This window comes from Pipistrellus hanaki, assembly GCF_964339955.1.
Source record: "Pipistrellus hanaki genome assembly, chromosome: 17".
NCBI classification, from domain to species: Eukaryota; Metazoa; Chordata; class Mammalia; order Chiroptera; family Vespertilionidae; genus Pipistrellus; species Pipistrellus hanaki.
Window position 1 is genome coordinate 31,116,943 of NC_140519.1, and position 25,483 is coordinate 31,142,425.

At 38.6% G+C, this 25,483-nt stretch overlaps 1 protein-coding gene across 5 annotated transcripts in view; it reads left to right on the forward strand.

The window, feature by feature from the left end:
- Positions 1 to 25,483, forward strand: part of TRPS1 (transcriptional repressor GATA binding 1) — a 227,459-nt gene that overhangs the window by 4,482 nt on the left and 197,494 nt on the right. The window contains exon 2 of one of the 5 annotated variants that reach the window (XM_084864451.1): positions 3,288 to 3,407. The exons of the other annotated variants lie outside the window; for them this stretch is intronic. The gene's annotated coding sequence lies outside the window, so the exon portion shown is untranslated. The remainder of the gene's footprint in view (positions 1 to 3,287; positions 3,408 to 25,483) is intronic. 5 annotated transcript variants of the gene reach the window in all.

Below are 25,483 nucleotides of genomic sequence, written 5' to 3' on the forward strand. Positions count from 1 at the left end.
AAGTGAAGCGCAGGTGTTTGTCATCAGTTTCAAGGGAAAATGATTATTTTTGAAGTAAGCGATGCTCTTAAAATAAAATGACGTGCGCATTAAAACATATTCTTCTTAAGATACCCTCTGGTGTGTAAAATGAAGCCATTCATTCAGCAGACTGACAACTTTCCACTCGGTATTTGCCTTTGCTTAATTTAGTTTCCGCAGGACAGCGAGTGTGGTAGTCTGCATCTGTTTTTGGCAGGCAGAGAAAACTATAAACTCAGACGGTTCTGCCCCAAATAGTGCGGCTCACAAGTGACAATCAATTTGATAAAAGCAGCCAGGTTTTATGGACTTGCTTTCTGTTATCCATCCTGGGCGAAGCTTTCAGGTAACTGCGGTTTCTTTTCTCTCTCCCTTTTGCTGGCTATCACTACTAACACCCCTTATAGCTAACTCTGAGCCTTGCTTACTCCTTCCTCCTATTTTTATTTTATTTTATTGATATGTGGAGACATGAACGGCAGCATATCTAGACTTGGCTTTACCTTACGGTTAACTACATTCCTCTTTTAATGTCCTAGAGAAAGTCGTGAATTATTTTTGTTTCTGTAATAGTCATGATTTATGGGATTGCAGGGTCCCCCTTAGATAAAATATGAAGGAACTTTTGTAGCCTTTGCCAAGTAGAAATGTAATCTGCTTCTCTAAGGGTGCTTGTACTTCTTATGTCTAGAGGAGTCTCATGCTCTTTGTAATCATTTACATTGGGGGGGGGGAAGTTGAGCAGAGTGTTGGTAATTATCAGAATTATGTATCTCCTGAAAACTTGAACCAGTGGGTTAAAGTAAATATGCTAAAATGCCAAGTGTTGTTTTATACTACTGTTCAGTAGCGACCAGGGCTGCTGAGAGAATGGCCACTTTTAAAAACTTGTCCTGGAGTAGAAGTGGGTCTTCAGCCGTTTGTTTATTTGTGTGGGATATTTGATTAATTATATAGGGCCCTTCTCATGTCTCCTGGGTTGGTCTTATGGTCATCGTTAGGCTTGTCCTATCACCCCGTGGCTCTCTGATCCCTGGGAATTGGAGTTCGTTGGTCTTTGGTTTGGCTCTCTGATAGGCGTAATAATATAGAACTCGATTTGGGTTAGAAAGAGAACTTTTAGAGTGAAGGCAACCTCCCTGAATTGGAAGAAGAAATCTGTGATCAAAATAATTTAAATGGTTAAGCGTGAGACGAAGAAATCTGGTCACTTAGCAATGCCTACTCTTTGTCATCCCGCTTTTTTTTTTCTTTCTCGAGAGCACAAATACAAGTAGCAAAACAAAGATGACATTATCTATGTATTTTCCATGTGAAGCATCATTGGAAATCGTCTTATGATTGAGAGCTATGATTGAAATACCAATAGCATCCAGACACTTCAAAGAAGAAGCGAAGGCCACGCTTTCTCGTGCCTAAGTATGTTTCATTAAAAAACTAGAGAAAACTTTTAGTTTTTTTAAAAATATTCTCTAGCTCTTTAAAAAACCTGCAGTAAATACTTTACAAGTGGCCAGACACCTTCCCTGGTGGTTTAGTTTATACAAGCAGGAAACTTTCTCTCCTCCTCTTTCTCTCTTTCTTGTTTTCTTTAAACCAGCTGACGTAATGCCAAACTTTGCTTTAAAAGAACAGACAGAAGTAATTGGTAGCTTTTAACTTTTAATAATGTTCTGGATTGGTTTTAGTGGCCAAAATGCCATTTAAAAAAAAAAAAAAGTTCAAGTAAGAACGGGCTTGTGGCCTGAGGAAGAAAGGCTCTGTTGATGTAGTTATTTTTATTCTTGTTTTTCAATCTGTTATTAAAAAATCTTTCCTGCTGAACACTGCCGGATTTCTCCAATCGCTCTCGGTGATGGCTGGTGCATTTCAGGTTACCGTAACTTAAACAGTTTTGGGGTTTTGGGGGGAGACGTGGGTATTTATGTTGCGTTCTTTCTTTTCTTATTTGGAAAAGAACATTTGTTTTTGTTTCAGCCGAGATGAATTAATTAAGATTATCAATGGCGACAGGTCAGTGGATATGTTTATAGAAAGAACGCTACACCTGTTAGCAAGAGCCTGAACGGTGGAAGTTTAATTGTGACATTCATCATTTTTATGTGCAGAGGAAGGAAAATAGATGAAACTTGACCAAAATGTATTTTGAGAGGGAAAACGTTCCTTTTGAGGGTCCGTTTGTTTCTGCTGGCGTGTGTTTTTTTTTTTTTTCCTCCCCTCCCTCTCTCCCAATTTTAGTTGATCATTCTTGAACCCTATTAATTACACGGTGTTTTTAAGTTTCCATGTTTCCCCCCCGTTGTCATTTTCTCTTTCCCTGATCTCGCGCAGGCGGACAGGACTTTCTCCAGTTAGGAGGCATCTCGGTGATGTTGATTGACATCAGGGCAACTTTGGAAGCTGGCACGTCGGACAGTCTTTCGGGAGGGCAAAGGGATTTGTGCCAGTGTTTCCTTCCTGGGGGGCAGACACCCCACCCAGAGATGGGGCCTGCGCCCCACGGGATGGGCCAGACCTGAGCCACATTGCTGATGGGAATCCTTCCTGAGCTTGAAATCTTATGACTTGGCTTTTAACCCTAAATTTGTTCTGAGATTTTTTTCTTTTTCCAAGCAGAGTATATTTTAGAAATAATACATACTGAAAATCAGGCCTCACGTGGATCGCTTACAGCGCCTTTTAAGACATTTATAATGGTCGTAAAAACCACTCCACCTATTTAGGGAAGTGGAGGTGTTCTCTCGTAGAAATTGGACCGTTCTGATTTACCTTTACGTGTTCCTCAGTTTTTTCTTGTGAGGACTGTAGACGTGAGTTCAAATCAGAGGCATTCTTTCTTTGCTGATTGCTTCTTTCCTTAAGGAGTTGTCAGGGGAAATCTTGAGAAACGTAAAGCTATAACTGGTTTGCATCCGAGTGTCTTCACGTAAGTCTTGCTTTATTTTATTATTCCCCCAAGTTTTCAATCCTAAATGTGAAGTTACAGGTTTCTCTGTCAATGCATATTTCATTTCATGAATGTTGGCTTATCCAAAACGGAGGGTACAGTACTAAAGGTTTGCAAGAAGGGGAAAAAGGAGGGGGGGGGGGGGGGAGAGGAGGAGGTGTTCAGAGCTGCCATCCTTGAATATCAGCCGTTTGTTTGCTATTCTGAGGCGGGGAGGGGTTAGAGAGGCTTTGTGGAAGATGACATAAAAAAAAAAAAAATCCATCAATTGCGCATATGATCCCCTCCCCTTAAGGTTTACTTAAACAATATGTTTCAGTTTTGCCTCAAACCACTCGGCACCACTTCTGCTCCAAGAACCCACCACTATCTTGGATCCTGAGCCGTTAAGGATGACACTCTCTGTTATGTAATGAACTGCAGTGTTGTTTGAACAAAGGTAACATTTTGATTTGTGCAATTTTGCGGTGGTAGGGTGTCTGCAGGATGAGAGGAATCGAGCAGGGCGAATGCCTGCAAGGGCTTGAAGGATTCACAATAGCTATTCTGTGTTTAGATTATTGCTGCTCTGTGTGCATGCTATTGTACCTGTGTGTTATGCATGTAATGTACATGGACTGATCATACGTAGGTGCACCTTGATGGTGGAGTCTTAATATGCGGAGCCATTAACGCTACTCTTTAAACACGAATCTTATAAGGAGATGCATGACCTACTTTATAAATTCTGGAAGTTTGAAATGAGTATGGAGTTTGACAGTGATGAAGCTATTGCTATCACAATACTAATATCACCTCTGAATTTACTTAGAAATTTAAGAAATGACAGAACACTATAGATCAAAATGCTACAATTCAGCATCTTTTAAGATAATGTTTTCAAAGCCCCATTTTTTTTTGTCATTTCTGAATATATCCTCTTATGGGGCAGCGCTTTTTACAGTTTACAATTCTGCCATCTCCAAACGTTATGTAGAAATAATATGGAACATGTAAAGACTCCATACTATGACCATACCATTTCCCCCCCTAGGGTGATGGATTCTGTGCGTCACCCAATTGTGATGCTTGTTTGCCGGGCTTGTCATACTGGTTTTGAGGGTTGCTGTATGTCCTATTTCATCAGGCAACACAATACAACAACTTTGGTATCTAGGTGATTGACACAGTCAAAATAGGCTCTGGAAAATGTTCCAAATACTTTTAAATAAGTCAGAAGTTAACTTATATATTCAATTTATTTAACACTTGAATAAACAAGTGACTCATTGTCAGCTCTTTAAGCCTGCTCTACTAGTGTTAGGAGGAAATATTCAAGTATCTATAGTTTATTTTGTTTCTATTTTTCTTTTATTTGAAGGGAGCATGGCTCATTTATTTGCATTTATAATTGTCTCATCTGTTAATTGCTTTGCATTCATGGCAGTGAGTAGCATAGTATTGTAAAGAATAATAAGTATATTCATATTATCGAATGTTTATGTCTCAAGCCTTAAAAAAGCATGACATTATTTTATTAAATTGAGTATTATAATAAGCAGGAGGGAACCCAGTGTAGGATGATAGATTCAACGCAATTGCTGTTTAGACATTAAATATATTTTAGCTGTTGAAAAAAAGAAGAGATAAGAGATTTTTGCTTTAGAGCTTTTTTGTTTGTTATATCTGAACAGAATTTACGAAACTTACAAATCAAGAAACCTTTATAATATAATATGCTTCTTTATTAGATTCTACAACATAGCTTTCAGTGAATTTTTGTGAATCACTGTTTTGATTTCTCCTTATAGAAGTATCTAATATGTCTGAGATCAGATACATCTATAACTAGTGTAAATATATGTGGTAGAAATTTGTTTGTGGAATCTAAATTTCTCTATTACATGACATACTTCATGTGCAGAGGCATCAAGCATTACTAATCTAGTTTTAGCTTTATTTTTCTCTGAGCTGTGCACAAGGGCAGCATATGGATTTGTGGCTTCATATTAATTTACTGTGTACACGAATGTGCACATATCTGCAGTCTCACTCATATAGAATGTTTTTGGCATTACAGGCACTGAATGGAATTTTAACATATTACCTATTTTTTGAAATGGTTTTAGTCTTTGTAATACACATTTTAATTGCTTAATGCATCTCAACGCTGATTTAGAGGTTAACTTAATTATAAATTTTGGTTCTGAAATGACAGCAAGATTGGCAAAACAGATTAAAAACCAACTTCTACTTGTGACTTGTCTGTGATGTCATTATCCACACAGTATCCTTAGCTCTGAAAGATGTAGAAATAAATACAGCAGCCTGATTTTCTCTCAGTGCTATGAAGTAATCCCCACTATATGCAAGTTCCTAAAAGAGAGTTTGGTATTTGGTTCTGCTTTACTTTTGGATGCCATGGAATTTTTTTGAAAAATAACCTAGCTCACTTTAACTTTTAAAAATGCCATTCAACTGATGGAAGTTCAGAATGACCACATATCTATTAATTGGAATCAAGACCCATGTTATAAATTTCCTCAAATATTAGTGTAATTGTTAAATGATGAATAATTCTTAATTATTTGTAGATATATCTTTGAGATCTTTTAAAATCATGTGTCTCTGTATTTGATGGCTAAATTTTTATGTTAATAAATCAACTTAAATTATAAATTGAAAAAAAACAGAAATGATTGTTTAATACTGTCCCTAAGTTACTATTTTTTTTAAAAAAAAATGATTGCAAATGTTGTTCCTCCATTATGCAAACTTAGGCACGTTTTAGAAAACAGCTTAGGTACCAGTGGCCAAAGCAATTACCTATCCAAGTAATAAGTAATATAAAACAGTATTTTCTATACATGTATAAGCAAAGAGTAAAAGATGTTTCTCCTTTATTTTTAGAGAGAATTTGCATTACATACATTGGATATAAAATGTGGTCAATTACTGTAAAAAAAAAAAGTCACTGGCATCTTAACGTAAATTACAATGAACATTTTATTTTACTCTCTATCTCATCACTGTTTATTTTACCTTTCACTGTCCCATTCGTAAGACAATTTATGATGTTGATAGAGTGCCCTTGTTATTTACTTTTTACTTTTTCTTTTGTATTTGATAAGCTTTCAGTAAGAAAGCTGCCACTCGTAAAATTTTAGGCCAATAGTAAGAATCATAATGCACACATTTTATGTGTCAATATGTGTTCATGATCTTGTGTGTTCACGTTGTCAAACATTTAATTCTTTGGTGTTACACTCTTGTACACACCTGTCCTGTACTTTTTCCTCCAAGGATAGTTCAGCATATCCTTATTCACATTTAATTCCTGAATACTTCGATGTATCAGTGATAAAAATAAAAATATTTAAAATGAGACCAGTAAAGATTACAAATGGAGACCAGGAGGTTAGATATGAGTGTAATCAGGTTTTTCCCATTTTTGGATCCTATATAAAATAGAGGGAGAGAGCGGAAGAAAAAGGGGACTTGACTACTGTATACTCCACGATGACATAAGGAACTATTGCTATAATCTAGCTTCGTTTATATGTATATTTTTTACATAGAACACTTTGGACCTCTTTGCCTGAGGTACGTGTGGATTTTAGATACACCCCATTGGGGTCACACTCCTCAGTTCTAGCTTCTGGTGCGCTACTTTGCTGTTCTCCTTCAGGCATGGAAGTCCCGTAAGTTAATCTGGCATTTGAAAGCACAACTCGAATTTTTCCTTTTTGAAAATTCTCTGGCTGGTGTTCAGGGGGGCAGCGAGATGTCGTTCATTTCAGGATGCTAAGGGAGATAATGCCCGGCCCACGCCTGCTTCCTTCGGATTATTCTGCCATGCTTTATTACTATATTTTTTCTTTCCTTTTTTTCTTTTTTCTTCTCTTTGGGAATCTAATATTTCAGTTTTTGCAGAAATAAGTATTTCTTCTTTTAGTGGAAAAATGTGCTAGCTGTGGTTTTTTTTTTTTAATTCTTTTGCCTACATTTCTTTATAATATTTATTTTGGGGGGCAGTATAAGAGAAAAGGCATACACTGTAAAATAATTTCACTTATTGATTTGCTTCACGCAGGCCTTTACCATCCTATTTCTCTGAGGAAATGCATTGAATGAAATTTTAAGTTGTGGGTATAATTTTGAAACAATTGTAAGCACCAACTGACAGATTTCTGGCAAACAGATGAAGAGAATTTTTAGTTACTCAGTGCTGCTACCAAACTCCGTAGTCCCAAGTTTATAAATATGTAATCTGACAAGTCGATCACGGCTGATGCTTGCAATGAATGTGTCCTGGTTCAGGGAAGAGAGAGTACTTAACGTGATTCTCACCGTCAGTGTGCTTTATTTGGATTTGCAAGAAATAGAATGCCAGCTATCCTGTTATCAGCCCTCAGGGGTCTTCCGTAAAGAGTTTTATTGTTTATGGTAGCTTAAATCCAATAATACCAAGCCCTGGCAGCTTTAACATAGTTATACGTTGAGCCCTCACAAAGTTCAATAAGTGCTTGTGTTTCTACCAAGATTTAGGGGAATAATGTGCTAGAGGAGTAGCCATCTGCTAAGGATGATTCTGAGGTTTGGAATTTGTAGCTGATTTTTGGGGAGCTACGGCATCAACGTAATAACAGGTAGAAATATTCCGAGCAATCCCCTCTTATAAAAGTTAGTTCTGTCTCTCACATCTAGGAAAGTGGAGCAGTGAATGTTTGCGTTTTGTATGTTTTGTCTCCAAGCAGAGGAAACTGACGGTTTTACGTTTTAAGTGCCGAAAGTTGTTCTTGGCTAAACAGTCCCTGAGTTAATCACTGGGATGTTAACTGGAATTTTTGTCTTTAAAAAGTTTTCAAATTTGAAAACGAAATATGCTTCCATTATTTCCACATTGACATCCTGCATTCTGGATTGGTTTTTAGAGAAATGTTTTCCAAATTTTCTTGGATTGCTTGAAGTCCATTGATTTTGAAATAATTTAGTTGTGTGTGTGTGTGTGTGTGTGTGTGTGTGTGTGTGTGTGTGTTTTAAGCTTTTCAGAAAGGAGAGGAAAAACTTCATCGTTTTAGGGTTTTCTTATTACAGAATCCTTGTTATTTCCCATAAGACGCAAATTAATTTTGCATTAATTTTGTATTTCTTTCTTTTGCGTTATCTTCTTAGAAACTCATTTGTACTATCAAATTGAGAGGTCAGTGATTTCATTTCACCTCCCAAAGCTTCCTATGATAAGATATTTTCGTAATTTTTAAGGATTCACTGTGGAGGAATTCTTTTTTATGTTAATTGCATACTTTTATTTTTTTACTTCAAAAATTGGTGTTTGAAAATCATATGGTTATTCTTTTAGGTAACTGCAAAAAATTTGAATGGTGTAAAATAACATGACATTTAGTTTTTTTCTCATTTGCATCCTAGGCAATTTGTATCTAAAATGTGATTGCAGGAAAAAGAAAAAAAATATTGTAACCACTTTTGAAATCAACTAAGGTATTCCTGTGGAATTTTCCAAAAGTAAAAAGAAAAAAATTAAATACCGTGAATGCACAAGGTGAAAAGTAAATCTGTATATACAATGAAGACCTTAACCTGACATATCTCAGTGTAAAGGTGTTTTTAGTGTAAAGATTTTCCCTGGTTTTGCCTGTATTTTATTTCGTGCAAACGACTGCTGAAAATGATTGGCATCCTTAAATTATAGTTATGTGTAAAACAAATAAGGCTGCTCCTATGAAGAAACAACAGCTCTGCACACTCCTCTTAAAGCCTGTTTATAAATATTTTTGCTTGTAATCAATGCATCAGGCCCTGAGAAATAGATACAAAATTGCAAACTAAGTATCCCTAACACATCACCCAGGCTATTCACTGAAGGTGGAATTGACTCGGAGAGAGTGCCTAATTTGCACCCCTGGAGGAGTTTATTTAACAGTATTTTGGCGTCTCCACTGGTAGAAATGTGGACATTTCAACCAAACACGCCCTCCTTGGGTCCTTATGATGTCAGGATAACATTTTGCCAAAAGTTGGGTCCAGTGTAATCAAAACCACGTTGCACAATTAGGCTAATGTGGTGACTTCAAATCACGTCAAATGTGCTATTTCGAAAGGATAATTTTAGAAAATTTACCTATTTGAAATCTAATGGAAGAGCTGGGACAGCGTTTTTAGGTTTAATTCAAAGCCTCCAGATACAGATAACAAGTAAAAAAAAATTCCCCAGATTGTTTCTTCTTTTCGTAATTAGGGTTTATTTGCACAAACAGCATTGTAGAAATAATTTGACAAAAGATGATCATGTAAAAATATGAGCAGACTTTCTGAGCCCAATAATATGTGTTCCTTATTTCATTAAGTTACGTCAATAAAACCGTGGAGAGATGGATAAAAATGTAAGCACCTATTTGAGCTCCGATTGAGAGTGTGAGAGAATGTTCTTAGTTCTGTGCCTGTGCTCTGAAACCTGGCCCCCATCTGCTTTGCTGATGGGGCACATAGTTCATCATATGTGTGTGAACATAGAATGCGCTGCTTCCCACATACATGAGGGAATAATGGATCTAGACTTTTGAATCTTTTAACTATATATAATACATAATATATGTGTACGTGTGTGTGTGTGTGTGTGTTTTGGTTGTTGTGGAAATATAGACCCTGGCCAATAAAACACTTCTTTTCTCAATGGCCAAACTTGCTTTGAATGGTCTGTTGAAAATCTGCAGTCCAAGTTTAGGTTTTGTGTCTCTTTAATTCGGGTGTTATTCAGAGCGGCCATAAGGATCATGTCTTCTTTTGAATGATAGAAGGGACATGAGCTACTATCCATTCTAGCAGAATCGTCTTGTTTTACAAAGGAGAAAACTGAAGATGAAGTGAGTTTCCCATGATCATATAGCTACCCAGATCAAGGACTGAACTTGAACCTGAGTCTGGTCGCCATCCTCATTTGTACATAAAACAGTAAGGCAGCTTTGATGTTTGTTGAGGAAATCTGCCTAACGTTTGCGATTCATTAATTTTCCTTTTTTCCTTTTGTAGATAGATATGAGAATAGAATTAGAATGCAGTGTGCAGCAGGGAATGGATGGTATAGTAAAGCAGTTGGTATATTCATAATATTTCTCTAGCAATACCTTATTTGAAAGGGGAATCAAATGTTTAGACATTATCCTGGAAGGTTAAAAGTTACTGCAGAAAATCTAAGCTTACTGTTTCCTTCAAACACTTGAATGATAGCAGCTTCTTTGGAATATCTTACGTAAAACCCAGTTGATACTGAAGAATTGTTTATAAAATTGCTATTACTAAGAAGTTAGTTTGCATTATTCTTCTCCCTTTAGCTTAAAATGCCTCCAACATTTATCTGTTTTGAGATCAATTAAGAAAAGTGGTCCATTTGATTTAAGGATATTTTATCTTCCAAGAAACTAGACTTTTTTTTTTTTTTTTTTTTTTTTTTTTTTTTTTTTTTATAACAGCCATAAGTCCCTTGGTTGGTTGAAAACTATAGACAGCATCTGTGAGATTGGGCCTGAATGTGCAATTAATTATTAAAATGTGGCTGAAAAATTATCTGTGGCGTGTTACATAAACTCCTCAGCATTTATAAAAATTAACAGAAGAATAATAAAGGAACCTCATTTATTTTAAATGCCTTTCTTCTTCATCCTGTCTTTTGAGTGATACACTTCAGCCTAAAAGTAGTGAAAATGAAATATTTTAAAATAGAAATTTAATGCCGTTTTTTTAAAGAATTTCTGTAACATTCCATATTTTATCTGTGACCTCGCTATACTGGATGGATGCAGTTAACATTTCTTTATTGGTTACAGTTAAGCGAATTTAAATCACTTACTTTGTGGCATTGGAAAAACAGGAAAAATTTTTTTCTCCTTAGATATCTGAGGTATTTTACTTGTTTCTTGTGTGTGTTTTTCCATCATTTTTCCAGTGTAAATAGTTATATTGTATAATGTAAAAAGTGAAGGCAACTCCCCCCATCAGTGAAATTTACAATTTACAACCTTGGATGCTACTGTCATTTCCTTTTTGCTTTAAAGAATTGTGGTAGAGTCCACGCAGAAAGATGTTGGACCCAAGACACTTCCCACACTCTTTCAAGTCAGCTGCAGAAGTGGCTTTGGAGGAGGTGTGTCAGACCCTGGAAATGGGCTGGTTTGGTCCAGGGTTCGATTTGAACCCACTTCACAGTGAGTTGCAGAGGTTGTGGGTTTTCCCACACATAAAAATGTTTCTTTAGGTGAAAACCTGGTACAGTGGCTGTGCATACTTATTCCTTCAAAATGAAACAGTTTGTGTGGAGAAAATAATCATATTCGGCCAGTTAGAAATAATCAATGAGATCAGAGAGTAATGGAGTGATTATTAACATTTAAAAGCAATTCTTCTAACGTGGGTTAAGGAGCCATTTTAACGATTATGCTGGTCATCTCACATAAAATATCTTTCTGTGTGTAGTAAGCACATTGCACAGAGAAAGGCTAAAACCTCCCATTATTCTTATTACATAACTATCTAGGAATTTTTTTCCATCTTTTCCTTTGGCTTTTATTTTTTTATATAGTTGATTTTTTTTTTTAAACCCTGAGTGTGATTATACTTTTACAACCAATGTCTACCTGATAGAACCATAGGAAATGCTATGAATGTCTAATTTTTCTCAATTTATTTTCCTAAATAAATTAGTGGTGTCTCTCCCAATATACACTCTTTTATTTTTCTTCTTTTTACTTTAGGAGATTGGAATCTAACCATGTACTTTTGTCATTGAAGACCAAAATAAGTTTAAAGTGGCTCTCACTCTGGACTTTGTTGATCAGAATATAACTTCTGTTATTGTTTACTTATAAGAGAAAAGGTTGAAATTAGGTTTTTTGGGGTTTTTTTTTTTGTATTTCACTTTTTCTTGCCATTTATTAAGGGACTTGCGTTCGTGAGAAATTACTAGTAGTGTGCAGTTAATTTTCTTTTGCTCCTCCTTCATCACGACTCTGCTAATATATTCCCTTACTTTGGGTAAACCTCTTCTCACACATTCTTTTTAATATTTTATATCCCGTTTTGTGCTTGCTCCCATGGCACATGTTTGTGAGCAAAGACTATCCTGGATGTCTTACAGAGGGTCGTTAAATGGCATTTATCTTCTGCCCATTTGGATTACCATCCAAGTGTAGTTGCTTACGGAGCGTTCTTGGAATACAGGAGAAATCCAGTGGCGATTCGGTAGCTAATGGGTGGCCACGGAAGCTGATTGATGGGTTTGGGCTTCCGCGCTGGAGTGATTTTGGGAAAGGATTGACAAATGTTGAAGATATCTCCTTTGACGGCTTAGAAAAAATACAAGGTAAAGCAACACAAAACGCTACTTTTTTATTTATTTCCAGATGGATTTCATCTTGTACTTGGCATGGCACAAAGTCAAAACGTTGCTCTTTGAGATTTATTAATTAGAGTGTTCCTAAGCCAGATAGGGAATGCGGTCTATTTTTTTTTTTCCCCGGATAAAAGATAAACCTACTCAGATATAAAAACAAACCCAGAGCGGGGGGAAAAAAATATTGAAAGCTCGAATCTGGGCTTCTTTTCCCGTACATCTTCGTTTTTCAGCTCCGTGGGCTCTGCCGAGGCTCCTCCATTTATTGACACCGTCCCGAGGACACCGGAGGCCTCTGGTAGCCAAGCCCAATCGTCTTTCCATCTGACGGCATTTCTTAAATGTATTGGATGCTGCCAGCCATTTTCTTGGGTATCTCTCCTGGCTGGGCTTCTGGGCTACTGGGTTCCTGCCATATGTGTTCTGATCTGCGGCTTGACTTCCCTCTTCGTCTCTGCACTTTTCATTGAGGATTGTATGCCTTCAGCTTTTGATCTGAATGAAAGAACCCCAGCACACTCACCTCTAAACCTAACTTGGATTCTGAGTTCCATTGTCAGTGGTCTTCAAGTGCCATAGGTATCCTATATAATAAAAGGCTGATATGTAAATCAACTGAATGGTGGAATGACCGATTGTTATGACACGCACTGACCACCAGGGGGCAGATGCTTAATGCAGGAGCTGCCCCATGGTGGTCAGTGTGCTCCCACAAGGGAGTGCCACTCAGCCAGAAGCCTGGTGACAGGGAGTGGGCCTAAGCCAGCAGTTGGATATCCCCAGAGGGCTCCTAGATTGCAAGAGGGTGCAAGCCTGGCTGAGGTATTACCCCCCTCCCCCAGTGCACGAATTTCATGCACTGGGCCTCTAGTTTGTTTGTAAATTTGTTTATCATCATTAGATCTGCTCCCAATTTATCAGTTCCGTCGGTACAACACCTTGTGTTCTATCCTCAAAGACTTAGTCCCAGAATATTCCCAAACCACTGTGTATTCATGTTTTTCCATTTAAGAAATACCTTTTATCCAATCTTAACTATAGCAATCCTATCTATTCCTCAGATGTTGGCTTTCATATTTCTTCTTCTTCTTTTTTTTTTTTTTCAAACTCACCTGAGGATATGTTTATTGATTTTAGGGAGAAAGGAAAGGGGGCAGGGAGAGAAAACATCTCTCGGTTGGTTGCCTTTCCTATACATCCCAATCAGGGATTAAACCCGCACCCACAACCTAGGTATGTGCCCTGACCAGAAATTGAACCCTACACCTTTTGTCACATGGGATGGTGCTTCAACCAGCTGAGCCACGTGGGCAGGCCATGTATTTCTTCTTTTGAAAGCCTTTCCATTTCCTTTAGTTTTAAACACCCCTGCCTTGGCTTCCCCTTGTACGTTTGAGGAGAGGAAAGAACATACTCAACTCAATTTTGTTCTCTTTACAGTGCCTTGGATACGGTGGTTTCTCAAAAGCAGTGCATTAAACTGGCACGTGGGGGAAGAATGCTTCGTCCGGAAGCGTATAGGACTTTTAGGTGCTGAGAAAACTGGGAAATTGTATTGTCAGATTCCAGAGACGAGAAGGGTTGTTATCTTATGTTGCCTCTTTGCCCTAATGTGCTTTTCCTGAAGCATAACAACACTGCTGGCTGTGACTTAACACAGTGTGCTTTGAAATGCGCTTTCACATTCTGCCTTTTATTGATTAATATCACTGAACCTAGTGTGGCAGCGTCTGTGAAACGGAGGCGAGGGGAGGCCTGAATACATTTGCACACTACAGAAACGTGGAAACCCGGAGTGCTTTGGCGGGCTCTACTGAGATTGCATCTGAGGTACGACAGAGTCATCAGCGATGCCACGTGATAAGTGATGTCCCCTGGAAACACGAAGGATGACAGTGTTAGGTCCCAAGGCCACGAGTCAGAAATGTGTAGCTTTAACTTCTCTGTGTGGGATATTTGTCAGCCCAGATGTTGCTGTGCTGTGATGTTTGAGACAGTGGCTAATGTATTGGCGTCTCGATGAAAGTTACCTGTAAGGGATCCAGTGCTTGGACGCTGAGGGAGCAAGGTTAAGTGAGACCTTCAGAAGTTCCAACAAGGATGTTGATGAATAGGGTTTGTCAGGAGCTGAGCAGAACTGTAAGTAATGCTGCTCTGGGATGCCCAGGCTTAGGGCATCCCCTTCACTCTATTTAATACCCCTGGCTCCAGGCAAGATGGTCAGTAAAGGGATAACTGAATCATAGCTGCTGAGACAGTTCTCACGTTGGGTCAGGGAACGCCTGAGACTTCTTTGAATGTTTTAACAATGGCTTTTAATTTCATCTTAAAAGTGAAGGAACAATTTTGAAGTTTGTTTTTGTTTTTGTTTTTAAAGACCATATCCTTGGCCTTCTCTCTGTAGTTTTTTTTTTTTTTTTTTTTTTTTTAACTAAAATATCCCCTTAACCTGAGAATTGGGAAGTCCCTTTATTTAATATATGAATCAGTTAAGCACTTAAATATTATTTCAAACAGCTCTGAAGAATTATTGTGCATTTCCAAATTTGCATGGACACAGAACTATGAGGAATAAATAAAGGAGAAGATTTAATTAATGAATTTTTTTACGTCTAGAACAGTTCCTCCCTTGTAAGACTCGCTTTTTTTTTTTTTTTTTTTTTTCTATTTCTCCCTTAATAATAAAACATTCCAAAGCTTTCTAAAAGCCTTGGCTAATTTTATTGATAAACATTAATTTTCTGATTCACCTTATGTCTATCACCAACTTTAAAGATCCTTTGAAGGAGACCTTTGGATGTTTAAAAGTAATATCTGCCTGAATTTTACAAATGATTTAATTGACAGTGGACAGAGTTTCATGGAAGAGAACAGTCTAGTTAATTAGCAGGGTTTTTTTGTTTTGTTTTGTTTTGTTTTTTTAAATCCTCTGTACTTTTCCACAACTGAAGGAAGGGGTACATACTTCTGGTTGAAAAGCGAGTACGCGAAATTAAGTCCTGCTGTTCTGGTCGCCTTAGTGGCTTTAGAAATCTCTTCCTTGCCGTTTCCTAATCCCTGACACGACTCTCCAGCTCTCCTGTCTGCTAAATGCAGAAATAGAGGAAGGAAACGTGTGTTTTGGCTCCCTGAAAACGTTCCTTATCGGACTGTACGTAGGAGGAGTGGACGCTGGAGAAGACAGCTGGACAGCCTTGTGCACGGGGCCAGTTTCCTGTCTGTTGAAGCTGCGAGGCGCCCTTTCGTGATGGGAAGGAGCCCATTTATGAACGTGTCGGTCGGTCGTCGTGTTTGCACTTGTGAAAATCAGGGAGCAGAGGGCATGCAAACTTTGCCCAGAGGCTGGACACCGTTTGCATAGAAATGAGCTGGAGCGGCGTGCAGCGACAGCACACTGATTGGGTCCATGCCTACCCAGCACGGATCCCTCAGGAAAAGCGACAGTAACCTCAGGCCCTGGGTGAACCAGGCCGACGGGGAAAGGGGCTGCTTTCTTCTCACGGGGCCAGCCCTCTCCTGGGGGAACCACCTTCAGGTGACGATCGTGGCTCCCATTTTTTGAGCACCCTGCTCAGTTTGCTTTCTCCACTGGAACAGGACACAGTGATCATCCTCAGTTCTCGGGGAGGTTTTCATGCATTGCCTGGGCCACGGCAGGCAGGTAGCAACAGCAGAACCGGGATTTGAACCCAGGCAGTCTGTCTGGAGTGATGTGGCCTGGGAAGCTCTTCTCCTTTCTCACCAGGTGTGAGCAGGTATGGCCTTGCTGTGTTTTCTAGGAGTTTGAAAACAAGGTGACCTTCCTATTAGCATGTTCCAGGCTTCCTCTCCTTGGGCCCTCATCTGCCTTCCTTGTCAGAGATAAAACCATCGCCTTTATAGATGGGGCATTTTAAAACCTGGCTTTAGTAATAATTCACATTCGACGTGTGTGGTTTTTTTTTTTTCTGTGTTTTTTTTTTTTTTTTTTTTTCTTTTTTTCATAGAGATGGCTGCAATCTCCTGGTTAAAAAAAAAAAAATCGTATTCGTCTAAGTAACTGCCTCTTCTTGGCTCCCTTACAGTTAAAAAGGCTGCGATCAGCAAACTCCTGCAAGGGGACGTTGCTGAATGACAAGGAGATGTGGCACTGCCCCTTTAATCCCCAGGACTTAGTGTGTCTTCTGTGGTCTGCCCTCCTGGGTCACTCCTGGGCCCACGGGCCTGGGCCAGTGTGGCTTCTGTGTGGAGCACAAACTTTTCATGTTGGAAAGGTCAGTTTGGGTCAGCCATAAAAACCAACCAACCACCAACAAACAAACAACAAATAACACCCTTTGTCATCTGCCTTTTTGTCTCTGTTGGGTTAATTTAAAAAAAAAAAAAGTGATTTATATTTTATGAAGAAGCTATAAAGACCCAGTGTGTTTTGGTGGTGAGTTAGTATCATCGCAGAACTAAAAGCCAGGAGTAAAATAGCTTTTTGTTTGTTTGTTTCCTTTGATTTTTTTTTTTTTTAAAGGAGAAATAAAAGATCAGACCCGCAGAGGAGCAGCAGCAATAGGATTGCATCTCCTTCTCAGGGCTTCCCCAGAAGCGGCGGAGCAGCGAGGGGCCGGCCGCCCTGGAGGAGGCTGCGGGCCGGTGGCCTCTGCAGCTGCAGGCGGGAGCTCAGTGCGCCCGGCGCTCTCTCGCTGGCGCAGGCATCGGGCCTGCAGCCGCCACCACGCGCTGCACAGCCGGCTGTGGGCGTGTTGTCGCAGGAAGTCCTGCGGAAGCGGCGGTGCACGCCGGGCCCCCTGGCCCCCCCTGCACCCCAAGGGCGGGCAGGCTGGTGCGCGCCCGGCGGCGGCTCTGGCCCGCGCGCTTCCCTCCTGGTACCCTCCCCGCACCTGCCCCTGGGGTCAGCTGCCTGCAGCCGGCCTGGTGCGCTGGCCTGGCCCTCCTCCTCCGCCACCTGCACCCCCTTCTCCCCACTGCATGCCTGCGCCCTCCATCCACTCTCCGGCCTCTTGCCTGGTCTTCTCCTTCGCTTCCTCTTGTCTCTGCTGTCTCCCTTGGATTTGATGCTCACATTTCATTGCCTCCCTCACTGCGGTTCGGATCCCTACAGGGGTTCATCCACACTCTTCAGATCCCAGCAGTCACCTGGGACCGCTGTGTGCAACTTGTAGACACAAGAACTGAAGTTCTAGTTTTTTCATGATGGTAATTAAAAATGGATTGTTAAGTCTTGAGGCTGGCCGCGTTCCTTCTGAGAGTTTTCATAGGGCTGCTTAAACCAGCAGTTCTGATATTCTGAAGGGCATTTATTTATGCAATCATAGATGGGCCTGTTGTGTCTCCTGCATCCTCAGGCGGAAAGCTTTGGATAAAAGAAACACAAGGAAGACATATGCACGAAATCACCATTGATAGAATAATTTTGGAGTCTCTTATCAGTACAGGAAGCCCTTTTTGGAGTGGCTGGAGCTTCTGTTATATTTTGGTGATCTAGGAATGGAGGCCTTGATATTTTTCTTAAATTTTAAGACAGTTGCTCTGCATGGATCCTTATCAAGTGTTATCCCTCTACCTTATTGCATTTATTTTTAAATTATATTTAAGGCCAAGGCTTTTTACACCCTTTGTATTCATTTCTTTTTTTCTGGAAGCTCATGTTATTAAGGCCATGTCTTGATACATCTGTACTTTTAGCAGAGCGGCTTTTAAATTCCTTGCTATCAGAGATATTTAGCAAGGAAATGAACTTTATTGAGTCATATAATTTATACCCAGGTGCTTTGTTTTTACCTTGAAAAACTCAGTATTTCCTGACGTAAAGAAAATAGTTGATATAGAGCTGAATGCAAGGGGCCGTTTTAACTTATGGATGACGGGGTTTATATATTGATGCCTTTGTTAATTTTAAAATTAAAAAAGAAGAGGAACATTAATACCCTTTTTTACTTCATAACATTAACTTCTAGTGTTGCTCTCTGTAGGAAGAATTTAGAAAGCCTTTTTGAAGTGGCTGGGCTTTGTTAAGTTGATTTCATAGGACTCTAGGACTGGAGATGTTTTATTGAACAAAGTTAAATATATGAAATGGTTTAATAAGTAAATCTTTTTTAAAAGTAATATGCTGAAAAGAAAAGAATGTTATAATTAAAAACAAAAACAGTACTAAACCAATGAGTGAGCACTGTCCTGTCCTCAAACTTACCTAGATGATCACCAGGCCTATTAAAACAAAGACACTCAAATCCCAGTCCCAGGAACAGTAGTTCTAACATACAAATGAAGACTGAGGCCACGATCTATGTTTATTGTTAGACCCGAATTCCCGGAGTTCAGGGACTTCTTAGTACTTGAGTGGTCATAAATGCACATCATAATATCTTTTCACCTTTTTGTTGTTTTGTTTTTTGCATTTTCCAATCACTTGCACACTTTGACCTCGCTCCAAGCTTATTTATTTTCCAAATATGTGTAGTATAAAATAAAATGAAAGAGGCCCAGCCATCCTATTGACTTCTGGAACATATGATTGTATGAAATAGGCTAGTGTCCAGTTGTCCTTAGACGATGGATGGGTGGTGGCTATGCTTTCCTATCTGTGGTGTGGCTTTGTTAGAATAAAATCAGAGTTAGCGTAAGTCTCTCCTTTCTCTAGTGTACGGCGTCCCCAGCTAGACTGTGAGTAATCCTACCTGGGAACAGGCTGTGGGAGGAGAATCAATTTAAATTATATATGGAAAACAGGTTTGGTGAATGCCAGAGGGCTGTGAGAATTTTCTTTTTCTGTTAATCCTCACCTGAGGATATTTTTCCATTGCTCTTCAGAGAGAGTGGAAGGAGAGGGAGGGAGGGAAGGAAGAGAGAGAAACATTGATGTGAGAGAGAATTGTAGACCGGTTGTCTCCTGGGGGGGATGGGGGATAGTAAGCTCACCTCCTAGGTACATGTCTTTGACTGGGAATCGAACCCATGACCCTTGCTGTGCAGGCTAGACCAAGGCTCTACCACTGGGCTATACCAGCCAGGGCTCTTTCTGTCTATAATAATTATAATAATTATCTTGTTTTTAATCTTTTTAATTTTCATATATCACTAACTATGGGAGTACTCATTTAGACTGTTCAACATGGTGTTTCTTAGGCCTTCTTTTATTTTTAAATTTAAAATATTATAGTTGGGATCTATACAGAGAGGAATTATAGAGAAGAGTGCTATTAATTATTCCAAAAGACCAGCTGGCGTCATTTCCTTGGAAGAATACATGCCTTCATTCGTCAGTTCTGATGTTTGGGTTTCTGTTGTACAAATTTTGTTGTATAGGGCTGCTCTGAATTGTTCAAGTTACTAAAGGACATGTTTTTGGGTTATTTTTTTTTTACATAATTTATTTATAACTTATTCTTTGGGTTATTAATGATCCATGCCTTCATTTTTATTTTAAATTGTATTTGTATTAGTACTTCATTTTAATACATGACATCTTTTAAAACATAACTTTCTAAAAACCAGAGCTTCCCCATCATAGCTTACTTTTTATATTAACCTCATAAAACTTCTTTTTCTTCTCCCATATGAGTCTTACAGAATTCCCCTTCAGAATTCATCATTGCACTATTTGTCAATAGGTTATGGTAACTTTGTCAGAATGCATCAGACCCTTTCCTGTGTAGTATCTCATAGATAATACTGAGTTATTCTCTGTGGACATTTCAGAATGTATCTTTTTTTTTCTTTCCCTATATGGGATATGTGTCACATGATTATAAGCACTCTGTGAATAAAAATGATTTGTTACCACTGAGGTCACTCGGTTTTTCCGCAGGAGAATAATAAATAGTCATGTGATTTCATGGCCTCTGTAGGTTGTGCTGTATGGTACAGTCATTCCGAGGCGTCACTTGCAACCACATGTCCTAGATTTTCAAGTTAAGTGTGTGTGTGTGTGTGTGTGTGTATTTTTTTCCCTTTGCCAGAAGTAAGCAGAATTTTTAACATCAGAAATAAAATATTATTTATTTACAAAATATGTCTGTTAAAGAAATAACAAAAATGATTAAAATTAGAAAGGTGTTTGTGTGTGTGTGTTTTTTTTTAAGGCTAGAAGCTCAAGCTATTTTCCTAACAGTGACACAAGATGTCATCCATATTTTCTAGGGGAAATTACAGTGGACCATTGGAATTACTTTTGATTTAATAGAAAAGAGGTCACTGTTGAGAGTACTAATACTAAATTTTTGCTGGCAAACGCTGCTATGGAATTATACTTGGAAACAAAATTCACAAGCTCCATAACTAAGGGCTCACAGTGCATTGATGAGAAGACTAGAATTTCTCTTTTTAGGCAAGTATTCAAATAATGGAGGAATTTCCAGAAATCACAAAAGAATTCCCAAAATGAGACTTTTGGAGGATCTGAGTGATACTGATTCTCTGAAAACGTCTTTATCATGTAGACACAGTTCCTTGTTTACTTTGTCAGTCATGAGTCAGTAGGTGTATATCTGTATTTGTATTTATATTGTATTTATGGCATGCATACATACATATAGTATTTGACAATAAGTATGCACACTTAAAAATACTCCCATTCCTTAGACTCTGGAAATTAAGTAAACTGAAAATGGAGCTTTTCTTCTCCACATCACAGTTGTGTTTCGATACAGATTTTCAGTCACTGGAAGTCATTTCTATATTCTGGTAATTTGATAACCCATTTTGAATTGCATCTGTGAGCTCATTGTAATTCCATGTGCCTCTAATGAAAGGCATGTGAAGGTAGAAATTGAAAGAATGAACTGTGGCCGGTCCCCTACAGAGACCCTGCTGCCCCTTCTGGGCAATCTTTAATCCAGAACCCACGAGTGTATTTGCTATAGCTGAGTTTTCCAACATTTCAATGATGTCACATTCGAAAGCTATGCCAAGAAACAATGTGGCAGTTTCTAAATTTTGTGAAGCTAAAATCCCTGGTTACAAGAACGAGTACATGTCACAGATGAGTAGTTAGTAATGACTTCAGTTTAGCAGGAAAAGAGCAATTCCCATATGCTGATTTCCAGTCTCATAACAAAGAATGTTATAGAAAGATTGCACAGTATTTAACAAGCTGTGAGTTAATGTGACAGTGTCATTGGATCTAGTTCCAGGAGGAGAATCGCTTTACCATATTTCTCCAGAAATATTTTAAGTTACACAGAAAACTTGCTGCAAACGAATCCAGACTGTTCCCACTGCACCCCCCTCCTCCCCAAGTTAAGCAGTAATATTGAGTTTAGTTGAATTGCCCAAGATTGCCTGAGCCTAAGGACCTGGATCAATCAATAAGTCTTATTGTCCGACTCTGAACCTCAGCCACAGAGTGGGTATGAACAAAAGAGTTACCTCCTGAACCTTAAGTATCCAGGACAGCGGTTTAACCTCTCCTGGAGAGCCACTCCCAATGTGAGCACAGACTACATCCTTTCACATGTACGGGCACCTCAGAAGTCAGGAAGGTGAAGTGAAGCTATGTCGCTCTCAAACCTTCGGAACAGGCACTGTGGACAGTCTTGGATACGATAGATTCGTTATCAACAATTCATTTCTATGGCCTTTCCCAGAAACTCGGTCTCTTATGAAAAGTCATAGCGGCACTATGATTTCCTTGCTGCTATGAACGCTAATAAACATTATGAGTGGTAGGCTTGACTATGTCCCCTTAAAGCTTAGAAATGGATGGCCATCATTTTGCTGTTGCAAAGAATCTGAAAGGTAGGGCAGGGGAAGAGCTGGGGAATGGGGAGAGAGTTTATTTTCTTCAGTGAATTAGAAAAAAACATGTATATTCTTTTTTCTTTATTGATTATGGTATTGCATAAGTGTCCTTATTGCCCCATTGCCCACCTCCTTCCACTCATGCCCTCACCCCCCCTGGTGTCTGTGTCTATTGGTTAGGCTTATATGCACGCATACAAGTCCTTTGGTTGATTTCTCCCCCTTACATCCACCCTCCCCTACCTTCCCTCTGAGGTTTGAAGGTCTGTATGTTCTCCATCATGAAAAAAGAGAGCCTTTCTCAAATTCAGATAATATTGTTTTATTGTTTCACTTATGAAGCTCTCTCTTTTTTCATTTAACATGTATAGCTGAAAATTAGGAGAGGGATGCACACAAGATTAAGAATTCATCAGGAATTTTTACAAAATGCCTTTTATAAAGGTTATTTTTTTCCTCCGAACTCAATTATAAAGTCTACAATTAAATGAGTTGCAAATACGATTATATTTAAATCATATTTCCCAATCTTACCAATGCCTTATAACATTCTCTGGTAACAGACTGTGGAACTAAGAAGTTAAGGGCTTATCGTTTGTTCAAAGACACAATGGTTTTGTATCCAATGCTTTCGTCATGAAGTGACACAGACATCAGACACTCTGCTGCCACTCAATAGTATAAAAACGATTTAAGAGAAACGTTGATGTACACAGAAAATTCAGTGACTCTTTCAAAAAATGAAGTCTGGTCCAATTCACTTTTTTCTTTCTTTCTGTGCAACCATGTTTGTCTGCCTTATAGCAATTTTTGAATTTACCTGTTCATGAAGTCCCTGTTGCTCCCAATACTTGTCGGTAGCTGAATGTCCTTCATTCGACATGTAGAGAGTACTCACTCTGTGTGCGGCTGCTGCGAACTCTTTGTCTGTTGGGGAAGGGTGGGGAGTATACCAACCGTTATAGACACGGCCTTTTACAACTCAGTCCAATGTCTGTTGTCTTATGCATTTAATTTGTATCCTCGTCTCTTTTCATCCCTTCCAGAAAATAACTTTGTCAAGTAGACAAGTTATACTTATTTTTATAATAATTAAGACAAGACAGGTCATTTCAAAGAGGATAAAAACCCGGGCCACCACCATTCTTGGTTTCGGTTTATATTCTTCCTACTTAACACACACACACACACAGTTACACACACACTAACAGTTAGTGTGTGTGTAACTGTGTGTGTGTGTGTGTGTGTTAAGTGTGTGCATTTCTCTTATTTATTCTGTCCAACCTAGAATAAAAAAAGAGGCCGTTTTTGCCAGGTGTTGCTTTTGGAAGTACAAGGAGATCTCTGCCCACAACTTTTGGCAAGGACTATTATCTCAAACTTGAGAGCAGTGCCAGGTTTTTTGGCTAAAAATGCTGTTGGCTTGTGCCTCAAGTTGCCTTTGTGGCCTTACCTCGAGTCCTCGGGTCAGCCCGTAAGAGCCTGTGTGCTCATGTCTCGGGTTCTCCTCTACAGAGCCTTGGAGCAATTGTTTTGAATGGGCACAAAGAAGACGAACTTTTGCCTAAAAAAATGACCTGATTTTGGAGTTCTCCTACTCTAAAAGCAAATACCATCAGGATGGGGAGGAACTGGGAGACTTGAATAGTTTCCAGGGAGCAGTGCTTTAAAATGGAATCTTAGATGAACATTTAGTACCGAAATATAAGGTCTGCCAAGTTTTTCTCTGTATAGATCTGGCTGGAAATAAAGAAGAGTGTTGTATGGAGGTCTTCTTAGTTTATTTATTTTTTTTAATATTTGATATGTTAAGTATTAAACAGACAGATTATATATATATATATATATATATATATATATATATATATATAAAATCAGTCTTAAATTCCATCAGCTGAATGCTATTTTTTAAAAATTAAAGTGAGCTATATTCTTTTTTTATTGTGATTTTGAAAAAAGTTCTTAATTATAGTTTATATTCAATATTACTCTGTATGAGGTTCAGGTCTATAGCATAGTGGACAAAACAGTTCCCTGATATTGCAAGTGCCCACCTGGCCCCGCACATAGTTATTAGGATGTTATTGACTCTATTACTTGTGCTGTAATGTACATCCCTGTGACTATTCTTTAACAATTTGTACTTCTTAATCCCTCACCTTTTCTGGCCATTATTTTAACCTTTACTGACTTACACGGATCCACATGTACCAGTTGGATTATCAATGCGTTTCCCACCAAGTTCTGAGTGAGCTCCCAATGGGACTGGAAAGATCTGGGATCATTTTGGGAGGCTTACTTTTAAGTTACTTTGAAAAACTCCTTAAAATGCTGTAGGTCTAAGAACTTAAAAGTTGGAATGGATTAGGATTGACAGGGCTAAGATAAATCAGGGAGTATGAACAGGCACTTCAGAAACCAACAAATGGGTGTCAGATAGCTAGGTCAGTTGATTTTCTCTTTTTGTCTTCTCAATAAGCGTCACTAATCATATTTGCTAAACTTCAGTAAGTTCACTCCATGAATATTTACTAAACAGCACCTACTTATTTATAGGTACTTTACTTGAGAATATCAATATGAATGACCAGGGGAAGGAAAAGGGGGACACTATCCAGGCAGAAACCTAAATATTGAAGGAGATAAATGGAACATTAATAAATGTAACTCCAACTTAAACTACCAAAGATACAGTCACACATAAATGCCTAAATAATCCAGTATCATTAATGTCTCACAAATGCATCTCCGTAACCCTATCTTTTCATCTGAACTTGTAAGATATTCCTGAATTTTGAAAACAGTTCTTCTTTCATTTATGATCAGAGTTGAAGCAGTTGTTTGTTTGTTTTTTGAGCTAGATGGCATTCTTCCTTTTTCACCTTTCCACTGTGTACTCTTCACAACACCTCTAGTTTAGTTTTCTAATTCTTTCTATTAGAAACTTCACGTGGGTTCCTATTTCTACAAGTGCTCCAGCTTCATCAACTGGGGTTCAAGATTCTAACTTATTAAGCTTTATAACCACATATGTTGCTAACCCAGATATCGATGTGTGCATGGAGGTATTATTAGTTAGTACCATCCTATACATTTCAGGTGCACAACATTATAATTCAGTGTTCGTGTACTCTATTGCATGCTCAACCACCAAAAAAGTCTAGTTTCCTTTCCTTAGCATTTATCTGATCTTCCCCCTCCCTCAGATTCGTCACTGTCCCTTGACATATGTTTATCTTGGAGAGCAACCCTTTGTTTCTCTTTCTCCTGTTTACTTCAACATAGTTTTTATTATTATTTTTTTAAAATTTCCTTCTCATTTTTAATTTCTCCCTCAGGTTCATCTCCACTATCAGCTCCCTAAGTGTTTCCAGTGCTGTTGATCACATTATTCTATT